The sequence below is a fragment of the Dama dama genome, chromosome 11 (assembly GCF_033118175.1).
Source record: "Dama dama isolate Ldn47 chromosome 11, ASM3311817v1, whole genome shotgun sequence".
NCBI classification, from domain to species: domain Eukaryota; kingdom Metazoa; phylum Chordata; class Mammalia; order Artiodactyla; family Cervidae; genus Dama; species Dama dama.
The window spans coordinates 97,316,977-97,335,558 of record NC_083691.1 but is presented as its reverse complement, the minus strand read 5'-3'; the positions used below and the strand labels follow the sequence as shown (position 1 = coordinate 97,335,558).

The window sequence follows — 18,582 nt, the reverse complement described above, 5'->3', positions numbered from 1 at the left end:
CTCAACACAGGTTGGAGCTAGGGAGATATACCTATTCCTTTGATTTGCAAGGAGGTTCCATATTATTGCTCAAATCCTTAAGGAAATTCCCTGGTCTCCTACTCTATTCCCTGATGTAGAAGCAAAGTGACCAGAATAAATGAGGATGCAGGAAGAAGTGGGGCTCAGTTTCCTGATTCTCCCTGGCGTGCCCTTGTCTGTACAAGCAAACCACCAAAGGCTCATCTCTCCAGTGACAGCCAGCCAGCTTCCACTCAGAGCCTGCTGTGTAAGAACCACTGGTCACTTCTCACTGTCACCATTCAGCCACCCACCCCTTCCTATTGTGTTTCCAGTCTTCCTCTGAGAGGCCTCCCTGTGCATAGCTTGGAGTCAAATGGATGGATCTGACTTTCCCTGGGGACGCACATGTGACTGACACACAGCTCATCACTGTCCCCTTCCTGGGATCCTATATTTTATATACGTGGTGCGCCAACATGGGAGCAGTTGAGGTCTTGTCTGCTACAGCGATGGCTACATTATGTGGCCCAGGCCATACCCACATTTCCACTGCCACGGTTCTTAATGGTATCTTACTGGTTCTGGCTGCCTGGCCTTCAGATCTCCTTACTTGCTGTTCTTTAAGCCTGGTCAGCCTCCAAAACTGTTACAAAAGATGGCCTTTTTGGAATGAATAAAGAAGTGGTACATTTATACAATGGAATATTACTCAGCCATAAAAAGGAACAAATCTGAGTAGTTGAACTGAGGTAGACAAAGCTAGAGCCTGTTATACCGAGTGAAGTAAGTCAGGAAGAGAAAGACAAATATCATCTATTAACACACACATATGGAATCTAGAAAAATGGTACTGATGAGCCTATTTGCCAGGCAAGAATAGACACATAGAGGAAGGACTTGTGGACACAATGGGGGAAGGAGAGGGTGGGATGAATTGAGAGAATGGCATTGAAATATATACATTACCACAGGTAAAACAGATACCTAGTGGGAAGTTGCTGTATATCAGAGGGAGCTTAGCCTGGTGCTCTGTGATGACCGAGAGGGGTAAGATGGGGGAGGGGGCAGGGGGGAGAGAGGCTCAAGAGAGAGGGGATAAATGTATACATATGACTGATTCATACTGTTGCACAGCAGAAACCAACATAACATTGTAAAGCAATTATCCTCCAATTCAAAAAAAAACAAACAAAAATAAAAAATAGATGGTCTTTTTGTTCGGCACAACTCAATGTGGTTTCTCTCCCTTGCAACAAGAGCACGGTCTGATGCAGCCACATTCCCCAAGAAAAAGAAGAAAAGGAGGCTCAATTCACTCCAAGAGTTTTCTCTTACTGTGGTCAACATCCAGGACTTGGGAGAAAGGTGAAATCTTAACACATCACTAAATGGGACAGGACCACTGAGCTGAAGTTAGGCATCACCATGCTGGAGAGAATCTGGGAGTAGAATGTCTTTTTATCATCAAAAAGGGCAGGAGGACGGAGGTGCAGAAGAGGGGTAGCAAACAGCAAATTGACATAACTACCAATACAAACTCCTGTATGCTTTCAGGAGAACTTGAAGCAATTTCTTTGGGGGAGATGGGGGAAAGAAAATGCTCGATTGGCCCTTTCTCTCTTACTATCCATCATCTCAGCATTGCTCCTCAGCCCCGAGAAAGCCGCCCCAAAGTGTTTTACTAGTTATCTGATTGTCATCCTACTTAACGCGCTTCGTGGTCTGCCGGCGGATGGTAGTTTAAGCAGAATCTAATTGGTAACATATTGTCGATTGAATTAAGTGCCATATGATAGAGATTTAAATCCTGGTAATTTTTCCAGAAAGAAAAAAAATAACCTGTCAACGGGCTACAGCAGAGGAACAGCAATAAATCAAGTTGTCATGTTTATTAGTTATTGCAGGAGTCTGGTTGTCTTGTATTCATTATAATCCCCCATTTTTAGCACCGATAAAAACTATAAAGAGAAATACTTGTGCAAGGTGCTTTTTAATAGGTCTATGTTTGCACACAAATACCTGCTTGTATTTTAATCATGAGAAAAATGAAGTTATTTCACTTTAAAAGGAATTCTGACTGTTTGCTAGATGAAGGATAATGTGTTTCATCTTTTATGAAGCTATGTTTTAAAACATTGGGATTCAACTCACTAATCATCAAGAAAAGCAAATAAAACCAATGGAGTAATGCCATTTGCTTATCAGGTTTGCAAAAATTAAAAGAACTGATTAAAATGACGGCAGTAAAGGATTTGTAGAACAATCACTGCAGTTTAATTTGGAATATTTAAAAATGGAAATAAATTTATTTTCCATATATGAGTCTAGTTAAATGAATTACAGAATGTCAGTATCAGAGAGTGCAAAGGAGCCATTTGAAAGAATAAGTTAAATCATACTTAATGATGTATTATGAAGAATCAGCATCACTTATATTTTCCTTTTCTTTTGACCTTACTGAGTGTTGCTTTCAACATTTTTTCTTACATGGATCAGAAATATAATAGCTATAGAGTTATCAGATAATTCAGCAATCTGACCCCTGGAATACATCAGGAAAAGATGAAAACTCTGATTTGAAAAGATACATGCACCCCAATACTCATAGCAGCACTATTTACAATAGACAAGACAAGGAAACAATGCAAATATCCATTGACAGATGAATGGATGAAGATGTGGTACACATATACAATGGAATACTACTCAGCCATAAAAAGAATAAAATAATGTCATTCGCAAGAACATGGATGGATCTAGAAGTTATTATACTAAATGAAGTAAGTCAGACCAAGAAAGACAAATATCATGATATCACTTAGATGTGGGATCTACAAAAATGATACAAATAAACTTATGTCCAAAACAGAATTAGACTCACAAACATAGAAAACAGTTTATCATTACCAAAGGGGAAAGGAGAGAAAGGTCAATTAGAGTTTGGGATTAACAGATACACACTAATAGATAAACAAGGACATACTGTAAAGCATATTCAAAATCTAGTAATTAATAATAGAAAAGAATCTGAAAAAGTGTATGTGTATATATATGTATGTAATACATATATATATATGGAAAGAGAGAGATACATATATAACTGAATCTTTCTGCTGTGTGCCTGAAACAGTGTAGATCAATTGCACTTTACATAGCATTTACATATGTAGCATTTTACAATTTAATAGCATTTTACACATGTAGCTTTGCTGAAATCTCATAAAACCCTATAAACTAAGTAGAGCAGGTTATTTTACCCCCTTTACAAAGAAAGATACCAAAGTGTGGAAGAAAAAATGACTTACTGAAGGAGTCCCACGGCTGTCAACGTCAAGAGGCTGGGTGCAAGCCTGGGGGTTCTTCCCCTGAACCACAGAGCAGAACAGAGGGTCTGGAAATCAGAGACCAGCATCCAGCTCCTGCCACAGCTTTAACTCTCAGGGTGACTTTGAATCTGGTTCTTAATTTCCTGGGACTCAGCTTCCTCACCCATCACATTCCATAACCACTGCACTCACACTGCAGAGGCGACACGGGGAGCTAGGAGCAGAGTCTGCACGCTTAGACCAGCGCTCAGCTTTCTCCTTCAACAGGCACCATCACACAGGGATCTGAGCAACAATGTGAGCAAGGCGTGTAACATGGGAGCACACGCCTTCCACAAGAGAGGCACGAACACAGGCCATCTACCACCCCTAGGATGTCAGTTACACCCGTGTGCCTTTGGCCGCTGTGCGCATGGACACACAGCATGTGGAAGAGCGCATGAGCTCGTGGAATCAAATTCGCTGAATTCACGTGCTTGTCCCTCTCGCCAGGGGGATTTGTGGAGGGCTGCCCCTGCTCCTTCTCCATCTCCTGCTCACGACACCCTGCAGGTAAACGACTGCATGTTGGTGTCATTGCTCTGACTTCTTATGTGTCTCCCCAAACACCCAACCACACAGCCCCCTCTCCCACTACTGACCTTTTCCTCCTACCATTTCCCTTCACATCTGAAAGCTTAACTGCACAAACCGTGGAGACAACAACAACAACAATGCTGGCCACTAACACTGATGAGGCCTTTTCAATGCATCACTCTTCTAAGCACTTCATATGTATTAGTTCATCTAACCCTTATTTAGATGTAGACTATTATTAGAGACTACTACTGAACCCAATTTACAGATGCAGGTGTAGCGACTTGCCCAAAGCCAAAGGAAGTTAGAGTTGGGATTTGAACCCAGAAGTCTAGCCAATGAGCAATGAATATATTTTCCATTTCCAAATGCAAAACAAATAAAAATATGCATGACGTAACTGAACACAAAGTTTGGGTAATGCCCACAGCAAGGGAACAGCAATACAGAAACAAAACCAAAACCTTAGAATGTTGAGTCCTTATGCTACTATTACTATAAAACCCTCACTATCATGAGATGGGAAAGCTTGAAAGCCCTACGTAAGGGAGGGCACTCTTCTTCAGTTTTGCACCCACAGCCTGATATTTGGGGCAGAGAGCATAATTTTCTTACCTGAGGGTTCAGTACACTCAAGACTCAAAGAATGAGCATATACTGTCTCTTTGTTATGTGGGTGTGAGTTAACATCTAGCCTTTAGCTAATTCTTGCTGCAATATCAGGCCCCAGACTACTTGAGCAGTTCCCATCCCCTGGGATTTTTACCCCTTCGAATAAAAGGGATTATAAAATACATACCCAAATATGATTTCACTTTTATATTTGTAAGACCTGAATAGCAAGGAGTTCACATCTTAGGGAAGAAAATCCTTTATCACACCATAAACTCTCTAGTTTCAAAAATACAGTTGCTATTGCTATTTTGTATTATATATGAGTCTTTATGTGTCACATGTGTGTATGCCTGTCTCTAAACATAATGCTGCATGTACATGTGCATGACGGGTGTACTCACATGCACACACATATACAATTCCATTATCGCTTAGCTCACACTGCAGAGGTGACACGGGGAGCTAGAAGCAGAATCTGGACACAGACTCCATTCTGCACACTTAGACCCGCGCTTAGCTGTGATAATGTGCTGTGCAAGAAATACACAGAGTGCTGTCGGCCCCCGCCCATGAGGCGGCCTGAGCCATTCTTCAGGGCTGGCGGTGGCCTCAGAGTGCGCCCTGCCTGCACACTTGATCCCTCCTGGGCCCAGGTCTCTGAGACCGCTCATGGGCTCTCTATCTGAGGTGGAGCCAATGGCCTCCGTGGGATTCAGACACACTCCTCCTGACGCCCACAGGCCCAGCCAGCACCACAAAGGTGGTTCACACGCTCAGACCCAGGTTGTGCATTCTCTACAAGCTCCCCCCATGTGAATCCTGCGACCTTTCTGGACTACATTCCACATCTGCTTCCCCAGTAGGGGCGGCCACTCACCGAGGCTGGGTTCTGTCTATGGGGCAGGTTGAGAGTCCCCACTACTGGATCCGAGGAGCTTGGGCCAGGCTCCTCTGAGTCACCCCCTGAAGGGTGCAAAGGGAGAGTCACTTCTTTTCCACCCAAGGTGGCCCAGAGAGTCAGACCTCCTTGGCTTGATCTTACCTCTCAACACACACGCTCTTTTTCTTTTTCTCCCAAATTAAGTTGCTCAACGTCTTCCTTCTGAGGCTGAGGGTGCAACTCCCTTCTCCCTGGCAAGCTTTCTGAATGGCACTTTCCGTATAAACAGGAAGAGTGCGTGTGGTCACCACTGAAGTGTGCAGGTGTTGATAGAGGATGTGAAAGTGTGGAGGCGAGTGACTAAACCAGCCAATGGCGTTTCCCCCCGAGGCATGCAGCCAGCCTCCTCTCACCCACAGCAGAGCAAGGTCAACCAGAAGGCTGGAACCAGCAGCCTGGGCCCCCTTCTGGGGGGCTGCTTAACACAGAGCAGAACATGGTCAGGAAGGCCAAGGCAGAAGTTCTCAGTTGCTCTGATCCTCTTCCTAACTCTAAATAAACTCTTTAAAAGAATCCCAGGAATAGCTTTGAATCCCTTAAATATATTCTTGTCATCAGGTATGGTGACTTAGATGGGATACTGAACTGAAACTCTGCTGGTTTCCCTAAATTTCCTGGGCACCCAAGAGATCACGCCAAAAGCTGTATCCTGCCTCTGGACTGTAACAAGCCTTCTATAACTTTCTAGGGCCCAGATGCACTGGCAGAGAAGAAAGAACACTAGATAAGGAATCAGACAACCCAAGGCTGTGTACTTGAAGGGTTGGTACCTCCTCATCTCCACCAGTAGGGTTTCCTGCTCCATGCCCTTGCCTCTCTCTCTCTGCCCCCGCCCCCACCTCTAAAGTTACTTTCACTAATGTCACCAGGAAGCTTAGACAAGAGACACTTTTTCAGTTCCTGTCCCTATTTGTTCCCCAGGAGTGTTGACACTTGTGCCCACTTCTTTACTTCTGGAACTTTCCCTTTGCCCCGTGACTCCCAACTCCTGGTTGTGGTTGGTAACTTCTGTCACTGTCAGGCTTCCATTCCTCTGCCATCACGTTTAATTCTGTCCTTCCCCGGGGCTCCATCCTCAGTGCAGTGGTTCGCATTCTCCTAAGTGGCCTCTTCTGCAAACGAGATACTGCTTTCCAAAGCCCATGTCCACCTATTCCCATCTCTGCTGCTCTCCCAGGGCATCTCCCAGGCATCAGATTTGACCATTTGAATGAAATTCTGGTCTGTAAACTGCATCTGCATCACTTTCCGTGTGGCTTGTGAAACCCTTCCTGTCATCTTCCCAACTTGCTCCTTGATTCCTGCTCCTGAGTTTGCCTCCGTCTGGCTTTTTGCTCTGACCTTGGCTAATATGGCTTTTTCAGGCTAGACTCTCAGTTTCCTTATCAAACAGAGCCATCCATCCATATCCTCAGGATGGATAAACTTCTGGACACACGTAGACACTGCCCTACTCACCCCCATGCCGATCCCAGTATTGGCCACACCAGTTCAGTTCAGTCACTCAGTCCTGTCCGACTCTTTGCGACCCCATGGAATGCAGCACGCCAAGCTTCCCTATCTATCACCAACTTCCAGAGCTTGCTCAAACTCATGTCCATTGAGTTGGTGACGCCATCCAACCATCTCATCCTCTGTCATCCCTTTTCCTCCTGCCTTCAATCTTTCCCACCATCAGGGTCTTTTCAAATGAGTCAGTTCTTCGCATTAGGTGGCCAAAGTATTGGAGCTTCAGCTTCAGTATCAGTCTTTCCAATGAATATTCAGGGTTGATTTCATTTAGGATGGACTGGTTGGATCTCCTTGCAGCCCAAGGGACTCTCAAGAGTCTTCTCCACAGTTTTTGAACCACAGTGCAAAAGCATCAATTCTTCCATGCTCAGCTTTGTTTATAGTCCAACCCTCACATTCATACATGACTACTGGAAAAACCTTAGCTTTGACTAGACAGACCTTTCTTGGCAAAGTAATGTCTCTGCTTTTTAATGTGCATCTAGGTTGGTCATAACTTTCCTTCCAAGGAGTAAGTGTCTTTTAATTTCATGGCTGCAGTCACCAGCTGCAGTGATTCTGGAGCCCGAAAAAATAAAGTCTGTCACTGTTTCCATTGTTTCCCTATCTATTTGCCATGGAGTGATGGGACCGGATGCCATGATCTTCGTTTTTTTGAATGTTGAGTTTTAAGCTAGCTTTTTCACTCTCCTCTTTCAATTTCATCAAGAGGCTCTTCAGTTCCTCTTTGCTTTCTGCCATAAGGGTGGTGTCATCTGCATATCTGAGGTTATTGATATTTCTCCCAGCAATCTTGATTCCAGCTTGTGCTTCATCCAGCCCAGCATTTCACATGATGTACTCTGCATATAAATTAAATAAGCAGGGTGACAATATACAGCCTTGATGTACTCCTTTCTCAATTTGGAACCAGTCTGTTGTTCCATGTCCAGTTCTAACTGTTGCTTCCTGATTTGCATACAGATTTCTCAGGAGGCAGGTCAGGTGGTCTGGTATTCCCATCCCTTGAAGAATTTTCCACAGTTTGTTGTAATCCACACAGTCAAAGGCTTTAGTGTAGTCAATGAAGCAGAGGTAGTTTTTTTTCTGGAACTCTCTTGCTTTTTCGATGATCCAGTGGAGTAGATGTTGTCAATTTGATTTCTGGTTTCTCTGCCTTTTCTAAATCCAGCTTGAACATCTGGAAGTTCAGGTTTACATACTGTCGAAGACTTGCTTGGAGAATTTTGAGCATTACTTTGCTAGCATGTGAGACGAGTGCAATTGTGCAATAGTTTGAACATTCTTTGGCATTTCTTTTCTTAGGGATTGGAATGAAAACTGACTTTTCCAGTCCCGTGGCCACTGCTGAGGTTTTAAGATTTGCTGGCATGTTGAGTGCCGCACTTTCACAGCATCATCTTTTAGGATTTGAAATAGCTCACCTGGAATTCCACCATCTCCACTAGATTTGTTTGCAGTGATGCTTCCTAAGGCCCACCTGACTTTGCACTCCAGGATGTCTGGCTCTAGGTGAGTGATCACACCATCGTGGTTATCTGGGTCATGAAGATCTTTTTTGTATAGTTCTTCTGTGTATTCTTGCCACCTCTTTTTAATATCTTCGGCTTCTGTTAGGTCCATACCATTTCTGTCCTTTATTGTGCCCATCTTTGCATGAAATGTTCCCTTGGTGTCCCTAATTTTCTGAAGAGATCTCTAGTCTTTCCCATTCTGTTGTTTTCCTTGATTTCTTTGCACTGATTACTGAGGAAGGCTTTCTTACTCTCCTTGCTATTCTTTGGAACTCTGCATTCAGATGGGTATATCTTTCCTTTTCTCCTTTGCCTTTTGCCTCTCTTCTTTTCTCAGTTACTTATAAGGTTTCCTCAGACAACCATTTTGTCTTTTTGCATCTCCTTTTCTTGGGGATGGTCTTGATTCCTGTCTCCTGTACAATGTCAGAAACCTGTATCCATAGTTCTTCAGGCACTCTGTCTATCAGATCTAATTCATTGAATCTATTCGTCACTTCCACTATATAATCGTAAGGGATTTTATTTAGGTCATACCTGAATAGTCTAGTGGTTTTCCCTACTTTCTTCAATTTAAGTCTGAATTTGGCAATAAGGAGTTCATGATCTGAGCCACTGTCATCTACCAGTCTTGTTTTTGCTGACTGTATAGAGCTTCTCCATCTTCAGATGCAAAGAATATAATCAATCTGATTTTGGTATTGACCATCTGGGGCCGTCCATGGGTAGAGTCATCTCTCGTGTTTTTGGAGTGTAGTTGATTAGCAAAGTTGCACTGGTTTCACATGTATAACAATGTGATTCAGTTATACATATTCGTTAGTGTTTAGTTGCTAAGTCATGTCCGACTCTTTGTGACCCCGTGGACTGTAGGCCACCAGGCTCCTCTGACCATGGGATTTCCCAGGCAAAAATACTGGAGTGGGTTACCGTTTCCTTCTCCAGGGGATCTTCCCGGATCAGGGATTGAACCTGTGTGTTCTGTGTCTCATGTATTGGCAGGCTGTTCTTCATCACTGAGCCACCTGGGAAGCCCCATTTATATATATACATGTATCTATTCTTTATCAGATTCTTGGGATTGACATGTATACACTGCTATATTTAAAATAGATAACCAACAAGGACTCACTGTATAGCACAAGTAGCTCTGGTCAATATTATGTAACAACCTAAATGGGGAAAGAGTTTGAATTTGGAAAACCTATTCCTTACCTTCCCAGTCAACATGCATTGTTCTCCTTCCATGTGCCTTGCCCAGCCCAAACTGGCACGATGTGTAGGAAAAGTACTTCCTCTGTCACAATACCCAGCACACTTCATTACAATCAGTGGTTGTTGAAGAAGTCCACAAGGTTATTACACTGCAGTTGTGTGAAACCAGTTATGGGCCCAAGTCCAGCTGCATGTCAGCCTTGCCACGCTGTATAGCCTGGAGCCAGGCATCACATCTTGGAGCTGCAGCTCCCTCATCTGTAAAATGAGAAGCACAAGACGTGTCTTCCCGTAGGAACAGGGTAGTGGCCAAAGCAGGCTGTAAACTGCAGAGCCCCTTGTGAAAGTGATGCGGCCAGGTGTGTTTGGAGCTGGAAGCAGGAAGGGAGAATAGAGGAAGGAAGATGACAGAAGAGAAGGGGGGAAATGCTCTGCACCCAGCAGGACATCAGCTGGATGCCTGGCCAAACATGCTGCTTCTCCAGCAGGAGAAAGTTGGGGCTTCGCCTCTGTCCCAGGAAGGGCTGTGTTTGATGCCTCACGATGGGGAACAAGAGCACAGGAAACGCAGCTGGTCTTGTCTGCCGGCCTAGGAGACAGGCCCCCGAGGGGCTGCATGCGAGAACCTCTCCGTGAGGCGGGGTGGGGAGACGTGTCTGGGAATCCTGCACTTCTTTGCTGGGCAAACAGAACAGCGCAGGTGGTCAATGGGTGAGTACGGGCTGGTTGGTGCCGACTGAGTCCGTGCCATCGTTCCCGACCAGTGGGTGTGGGCAGCCTCCCCTGCCTCGTGCCAGTTTCGGTATGGAGACCGGGTACTAAGGGAGGGGCCCATCGGCTCCTTACTCGGGAAGACTGCACAATCATGAATGCACATCTGAGAAAGCGCCCATCTCCACACCACTCTGAGCGCCCTAGCGAGGCCTCCTGCACACAGCTATGCTATGAAATTAGGTTGACTGAATAGAAGGATCTAATCTAATTGATACCTCTTTGTACATGTTTATATTTATTGTGGGGTTTCCCAGGCAGCACAAGTGGTAAAGAACCTGCCTGCTAATGCAGGAGATGTAAGAGACTCATGTCAGGAGGATCCCCTGGAGGAGGGCATGGCAACCCACTCCACTATTCTTGCCTGGAGGAGAATCCCAGGGACAGAGGAGCCTGGCAGGCTACACTCCACAGGGTCACAAAGAGTTGGACATGACTGAAGCAACTTAGCACACATACATATCTACTGTGTGTCCTGTGTGATAATTAAAAATAACTGACATTTATTGCATTCAAGCTTACAGTGCCCCAAGAAGCACTCTGCATGTATTCATTTACTTAATCCTCCAAAACCCTGTGAAATAGATACGATTCTTAACCTCATTACCAATGTGGAAAATAAAGTACAGAAGTTAAGAAACTGTCCAAGGTCACACAAATAATCAATGATAAATCTAGAGTTCAAACACAAGTATTACTATTTCAGGGCACATACAGTTTCTACACACACACACATGCACGCACACACTTTATTCACATACTTTTGTACATATGTGTAAAACCAAGTCTACATACTGTATTCATATGTAAATCTATACGCATAATGTTTATTCCTGGCATGACTGTCCCACATGAAATTTTCATTAGATTTCTCAGCCTTCCTGAGCAACCCCAAACGTACACATGTATATAAAATCATTTTACTGGTAGTAGTAAATTTCAGTAGCACATATATCAAACTGAGGGAGAAGAGGGATGAAGCCAAGTTAGTTAGTGGAACAACTTATCTGTCCTAGAACCAAAGGTTTCCAGATGAAACAACAGGAGGAAACAATCCAAAGGCAGAAGGAACAAGCCTCACACACGGGTTTAGAAAGTGATGGCAAAAGGGGAACGAACACATCAAGGGGAGGGAGGCAAAGCGTCCTGCCACACAGAAGAAAGATTGCTGCGGAGCCACTCAGTAATTCATGACCGGAACGCGAAGCAGGCGCTGCGGCAGGGATAAAATAAGAAACAAATAGGGTAGACAGGGATGGAACATAATTACAGAGCCACTCAATCGGCTGGCACCGTTTACCGGGGAATAAGTTGCCTCCATGAGAATTTGCATACAAATGAGATGCTGAAAGCACAGGAATGGGACGGTGATAAGACCGCATACATGTTATTAAAGCATGTCAGTAGGGAAAAAATCATTCAGTTGATACCGTGTAGGTTTAACGACATAACATGACCAAAATAAAATTCAAATGGTATCCTTGGCTTCAAAACAGGTATGCGGCTCTCAATTCAAAATGCTAACAGATATTTTGTGTGTCTATCACATTCATTTTCTTTCTTCTCTTTTTAAAAACGTTTACTTTTAAATTTGAGGCATAGCTGATTTATCATGTTGTATTAGCTTCAAGTGCGCAGCACAGTGATTCACTTACACATATATACATGTACGTATTTATGTATGCGGCTTTCCTGGTGGCTCAGATAGTAAGGAGTCTGCCTGCAGTGTGGGAGACCCGGGTTTGATCCCTGGGTTGGGAAGATCCCCTGGAGAAGGAAATGGCAACCCACTCCAGTATCCTTGCCTGGAAAATTCCGTGGACAGGGGAGCCTGGTGGGGCTACAGTCTATGGGGTCTCAAAGAATCGGACACGACTTAGCCACTTCATTTTCACTTTCACTTTATGTATGTATATTCTTCGCCTCCTGTATTTGAAGTATCATTTTAGGAACAAATATTTTAAAATAAATATTGAAGTATCAGTTCTCCCACTGGTTAAATGTATTCATTCCTTTATTTTTTAACTTTCATGAACACTGCTGTATTCTCTTGTTCTATGGTGCATCTAATTCCTAAACAAGACTTTTGAAGAATAATTTCTGCCAATCTTTCATTGCTAATGTTGACACAATTTTCCTTTATGGGTAAGACAATAATGTTGTTGAAAGTCGCTCAGTCATGTCCAACTCTTTGCGACCCCATGGAATATACAGTCTATGGAATTCTCCGGGCCAGAATACTGGAATGGGTAGCCATTCCCTTCTCCAGGGGATCTCCCCAGCCCAGGGATCGAACCCAGGTCTCATGCACTGCAGGTGGATTCTTTACCAGCTGAGCCACCAGGGAAGCCCAAGAATACTGGAGTGGGTAGCCTATCCCTTTCTCCAGCGGATCTTCCCAACCCAGGAATCGAACCGTGGTCTCTTGCATTGCAGGCAGATTCTTTACCAGCTGAGCTACCAGGGAAGTCCTGAAACTGAATCACTGTACTGAATACCTGAAACGAACACAACATTGTAAATCAACTATACTACAATAAAAAATTATATTTAAAAAAAGGCACACCTGCCACAGAGCATCCACGTCACAACAACAGCGATGTGGATGCAAGTCCCGGCCTGGTCCCTGTTCATCCTCCTTAACTCCCAGCCAGGTGCTTGCTATGTGACTTGCTCCTTGGGCCCCCTGCCTGGACTTCCTGTCCCAGGACAGGCAGTGAAGACCTTTATGCAGGTGGCTGCTGAATCAGATGCTCAGGTGGCAGACACTTCCTTGCCCATGCTCCGTGGACTGGGGTACCGCAGACAAAGATAGATGTCGCGTATCGTATTCTCTCTCTGGTCTCAGGGACTGCAGGCCACGTGGTCACACACAGTCTGCTTAAGCAGTTCTCTGAGAAGTACCAAGAAAAGCTGCTCAAGGCGGACCAAACTGAAGTGTTTGGCATCCCTAGGCTCCTTACACGACATCCTGAGCTCCTTAAGGGCTCAGAGGTCCTCCAGCCCAGGAGTGCTTGTGGGTTGGTTGGGAAACTCTGCTCTAAGGTACAGAAGCTAAGAGAGGGTTATGATTTCCATGCCCTGTAGGCCCTTGGCTGATACGTGTGTTACTGCATCTCTGCATTTGGGGGTTTTAGTTACCAATTTGATTGTCTTAAAATTTTGCCTTTTCGCTATCCAATACTATGTTTCAGGGCACATTAATGTTCCTGCTTGTTTTAATTTTGTTAGTAATTATGCTTTATACCAACTTATGAAATTATTCCATTTCTCATTATAATTACAATTTTAAATTGACTTAGACTTTGTGTGAATATAAATACTGCCCCTCCACCTCCTTTATGTTTTGCACATTCCTGAGAGTCTTTATTTATTCTTTTTATATTTCTTTGTCATTTTGATTTACATATTAGGAGCCTAGAAGCTTAGTTAGAGTTTATGTTTCAGCTGGTATTTTGCCCTTTAGAAAAGAAATTTTCCCCTATTTATTTTTATTGTCTTAATTAAATTGCCTTTTCTTGTTATTTTTCAGGGTTCTCCTTTTTTATATTTCTATGTAATTTATGTGTTCCTTTCTTTGAAAGGTAGAGATCCTGTTGTAATTCCATTGCCTTTTATTCTCTAAACCTTGTCATTTTTAAACTGGTAAAAACATAAGCAATATTTACTGTTTTAATTTTAGTAAACTGATATAACATCTCACAGAGAAGCCTATTAAATAGAGCTACTAATGGCACAATAATTTCAGTAATTATGGTGGGAACTGGTGGGAACTGAGTGTGTACCACATACTAGAAACCTGGGCTAAGTGCTTCAAAGATGTGATACAGGGATGGAGTTTCCAAAGCTGAGGGCCTGGCCAAGGCCAAAGGCTAGCAGAGTTGAAGCTGGATGCTGAATCCAGGCTGTGTGATCCCAGAGGCCAACCTCAAATCCAAAGGGATGCCCTCAAGAATCACCTAAGGAACAGTCCCTTCTCCCTGAGTGGCCTCTGCAGTTCCTCCAAGGATGTTCAGAAGGTCCTCTTAGCTAAAGATCACTGGGGAGAAAGAATCATCAGGATTCACTTTGAGTGAATCCATTTCATGTGGAGAACAAAACTTGATACTCAAGAGAGAAACAAGAAGTTTGATTGCCAACCCGCCTGACTTCAGGCTCTACTACAAAGCCACAGTCATCAAGACAGTATGGTACTGGCACAAAGACAGAAATATAGATCAATGGAACAAAATAGAAAGCCCAGAGATAAATCCACACACCTATGGACACCTTATCTTCGACAAAGGAGGCAAGAATATACAATGGAAAAAAGACAACCTCTTTAACAAGTGGTGCTGGGAAAACTGGTCAACCACTTGTAAAAGAATGAAACTAGAACACTCTCTAACACCATACACAAAAATAAACTCAAAATGGATTAAAGATATAAATGTAAGACCAGAAACTATAAAACTCCTAGAGGAGAACATAGGCAAAACACTCTCCGACATAAATCACAGCAGGATCCTCCATGACCCACCTCCCAGAATATTGGAAATAAAAGCAAAAATAAACAAATGGGACCTAATGAAACTTAAAAGCTTTTGCAAAACAAAGGAAACTATACGCAAGGTGAAAAGACAGCCCTCAGATTGGGAGAAAATAATAGCAAATGAAGAAACAGACAAAGGATTAATCTCAAAAATATACAAGCAACTCCTGCAGCTCAATTCCAGAAAAATAAATGACCCAATCAAAAAATGGGCCAAAGAACTAAACAGACATTTCTCTAAAGAAGACATACAGATGGCTAACAAACACATGAAAAGATGCTCAACATCACTCATTATCAGAGAAATGCAAATCAAAACCACAATGAGGTACCATTACACGCCAGTCAGGATGGCTGCTATCCAAAAGTCTACAAGCAATAAATGCTGGAGAGGGTGTGGAGAAAAGGGAACCCTCTTACACTGTTGGTGGGAATGCAAACTAGTACAGCAACTATGGAGAACAGTGTGGAGATTCCTAAAAAACTGGAAATAGAACTGCCATATGACCCAGCAATCCCACTCCTAGGCATACACACTGAGGAAACCAGATCTGAAAGAGACACGTGCACCCCAATGTTCATCGCAGCGCTGTTTATAATAGCCAGGACATGGAAGCAACCTAGATGCCCATCAGCAGATGAATGGATAAGGAATCTGTGGTACATATACACTATGGAATATTACTCAGCCATTAAAATGAATTCATTTGAATCAGTTCTAATGAGATGGATGAAACTGGAGCCCATTATACAGAGTGAAGTAAGACAGAAAGATAAAGACCAATACAGTATACTAATGCATATATATGGAATTTAAAAAGATGGTAACAATAACCCTATATGCAAAACAGAAAAAGAGACACAGATGTACAGAACAAACGTTTGGACTCTGTGGGAGAAGGTGAGGGTGGGATGTTCTGAGAGAACAGCATTGAAACAAGTATACTATCAAGGGTGAAACAGATCACCAGCCCAGGTTGGATGCATGAGACAAGTGCTCGGGGCTGGTGCACTGGGAAGACCCAGAGGGATGGGATGGGGAGGGAGGCGGGAGTAGGGATCGGGATGGGGAACACATGTAAATCCATGGCTGATTAAAAAAAAAAAAGAAGTCTGATTGCAACTTAATCTTTAAAAATCAAGAGAAGAATTAAGAAAGTAAGTTTATCTTACATTTACGAAAGTGTCGGTTATCACTATAATTACATTCTCATTCTTAAGGCAAACAAGATTGCCTTAAACTAAATATTCTTTGGGTGGCTTTTGGGGGCAATATTTCTGGAGAAAGAGTAGGATGGCACATAAGGACACCCTTCACTTCACTGGTTTTATGACAAAAGCATGAAGAAAGTGTCTCTTGTATTTAAATTAAAAAAGCAACAGCAACAGCAAAGGATTTATGTATTTGCTTAATGTCTCTCTTAATCCTTGACATTAAAAATCACTCTCTTTTGAAATGCCTAAGTGTGGATTTTCTCTTCAATTTTTAACTAGAGAAATTCTGCTAAACTGCATTAGATAATAGTTTTAAATGTGATTCAAAGAGCTCTCCAACACCACTTTTATCCGCTTCATGAAATCCCACCCTCTCTAGCAAAATGGATCGATTCACTTTGCGATGGACTTGCACCACCCGTTCACTGCATTGCACTGTCCTGTTCTGCTTCACGTCTGACCAGTGACGAGGGATACGCTGTACCAGTCTTGGTCCCTGCAGGAAACAGATGGCCTCCTCACTCAGATGGTACAATGGAGGAGAGTTTAATAAAGAAAATTTTAAAATGTTGTTGGGCAGGGCTAGGGGAAACCAGGAGAGGAAGTTGCAGGATATCTGGGTTAGCAAAGTCAGGAAGCCATTACCAGTCACCCTCATTCCTCAAACCGCCTCCCGTGAGCCAAGGAGCATAGCTGGTGCTGCAGGGCAGGGATGCTTTGCAGGAGCTGTTGTTTAGATAGAAGGACACAAGCCGTTTGCAGTGACCCAGCCGACAGGGAGCCGGGGGTGTAATTACCCTGACATCACTCTTGTACTGTCTTCTGCTCTCCTACTAGTGACACCCATTGGCCAAACCCAGTGGAATCCAAAGAACAAGGGAGGGACTTCCCTAGCACTTCAGTTCCTAGCCAATGCAGGGAAGGTTCAATCCCTGGTCTGAGAGGATTCCACATCCCACAGGGCAACTAAGCCTGCACTCTAGAGCCTGTGATCCACAAGAGAAGCCACCACCACGAGAAGCCTGCGTGCCACAACTAGAAAGTAGCCACCCCCGACTGCAACTAGAGAGAGCCAACACGCAGCAAGCAAGACCCGGCATAGCCAAAAATAAATAAAAAAATAAATAAAAATACAAGGTAAGAAAAGCAAGGGAGCCCACTGACTACATTTATAAAGTTCAGGCTCTCGGATCACAGCGTGGGAAAGGAGAAATTGAACATGAAAGTGAAAGTCACTCAGTTGTGTCTGACTCATTGAGACCCCAAGGACTGTAGCCCGCCAGGCTCCTCTGTCCATGGAATTCTACAGTCAAGAATACTGGAGTGGGTTGCCATTACCTTCTCCAGGGGATCATCCCAATCCAGGGATCGAAGCCAGGTCTCCTGTATTGCAGTGGATTCTTTACCACAGGGAGCCAAAAAAAAATATCTATCATTCTGACATATTTTGCCACCCCACAGGCTGTAGCCCACCATGGGCTACAGAAAATATCACAAATATTTTCTGGCATTTTGAGTCCAAGAGGCCATGTCTAAGTTTTCAAGCCTTAACTTAATCACCAGTTTCATAATCTCACTTGATTTATAAGGTTTAATGAGCAAATGGAAGTTTGATAAAGGAATTAAGAGGGAAATCACTCCATACTGTATCATACTTTGAACGACTTAAGAAAAATTTGAAAAGCAAAGTTACTCCTGGCCCCTTTTTGAACACATTCAGAAGATCTGAAATGAATGTCATCTAGAATAATCATTAAAATCTATTTGCTTCTATACATTCAGAATAGTTGCCCTGTTTTTGAACATGCTGATGGTTAACACAGGGCAAATAAAGGCAGAAGGAACAGAATACCTCAAAAAGCTTTGTCCAGGCTACACTTGCAGACACAAGCACTTGTTTCTAGCCAGTGAGTCATTTACTTACTTCCAAAATGTAGCTTCCCACTATCTACCCAACTAGGAGACAGACATTCACTAGTGTAGAAGATTCCTTTCAATTTAACACTACTTCAACAAGCATTCTGCGAGGCTGACCATGCCTCATGGTCCACAGACCTCATGAATCCTGTCTTTCATCTCTGGAGGCTCGTTATCTCCTCTGGCTACTGTCTGGGAGCCAGGATCTAGAGCATCTGTGTGAGGCTAAGCCATGTCTTTGGTAAAGTCCCCCAGAAATAGGCTCTTGAGATGAGGATTCTAGTGCAAATCGTTTCTTTGGGAGACGAAGTAAACATCAGTAGGGTAGTTGGGTAGAGAGAGACAGGAAAGGGAAGGCATCCAAAAGAGGGCGATATCAAGCCACTGTGGCCAACTGGAATTTCCCAGAGGAAAATGAATAGGAAGCCATGTAGAACATACAACTCA

At 43.4% G+C, this 18,582-nt stretch overlaps 1 protein-coding gene across 2 annotated transcripts in view; it reads right to left on the bottom strand.

The window, feature by feature from the left end:
• The window catches only part of AFF3 (ALF transcription elongation factor 3), a 620,532-nt gene extending 614,842 nt beyond the window's left edge, over nucleotides 1-5,690 (bottom strand). For both annotated transcript variants that reach the window (XM_061155923.1, XM_061155924.1), the window contains exon 1: nucleotides 5,563-5,690. The gene's annotated coding sequence lies outside the window, so the exon portion shown is untranslated. The remainder of the gene's footprint in view (nucleotides 1-5,562) is intronic.
• Nucleotides 5,691-18,582: the final 12,892 nt, after the last annotated feature.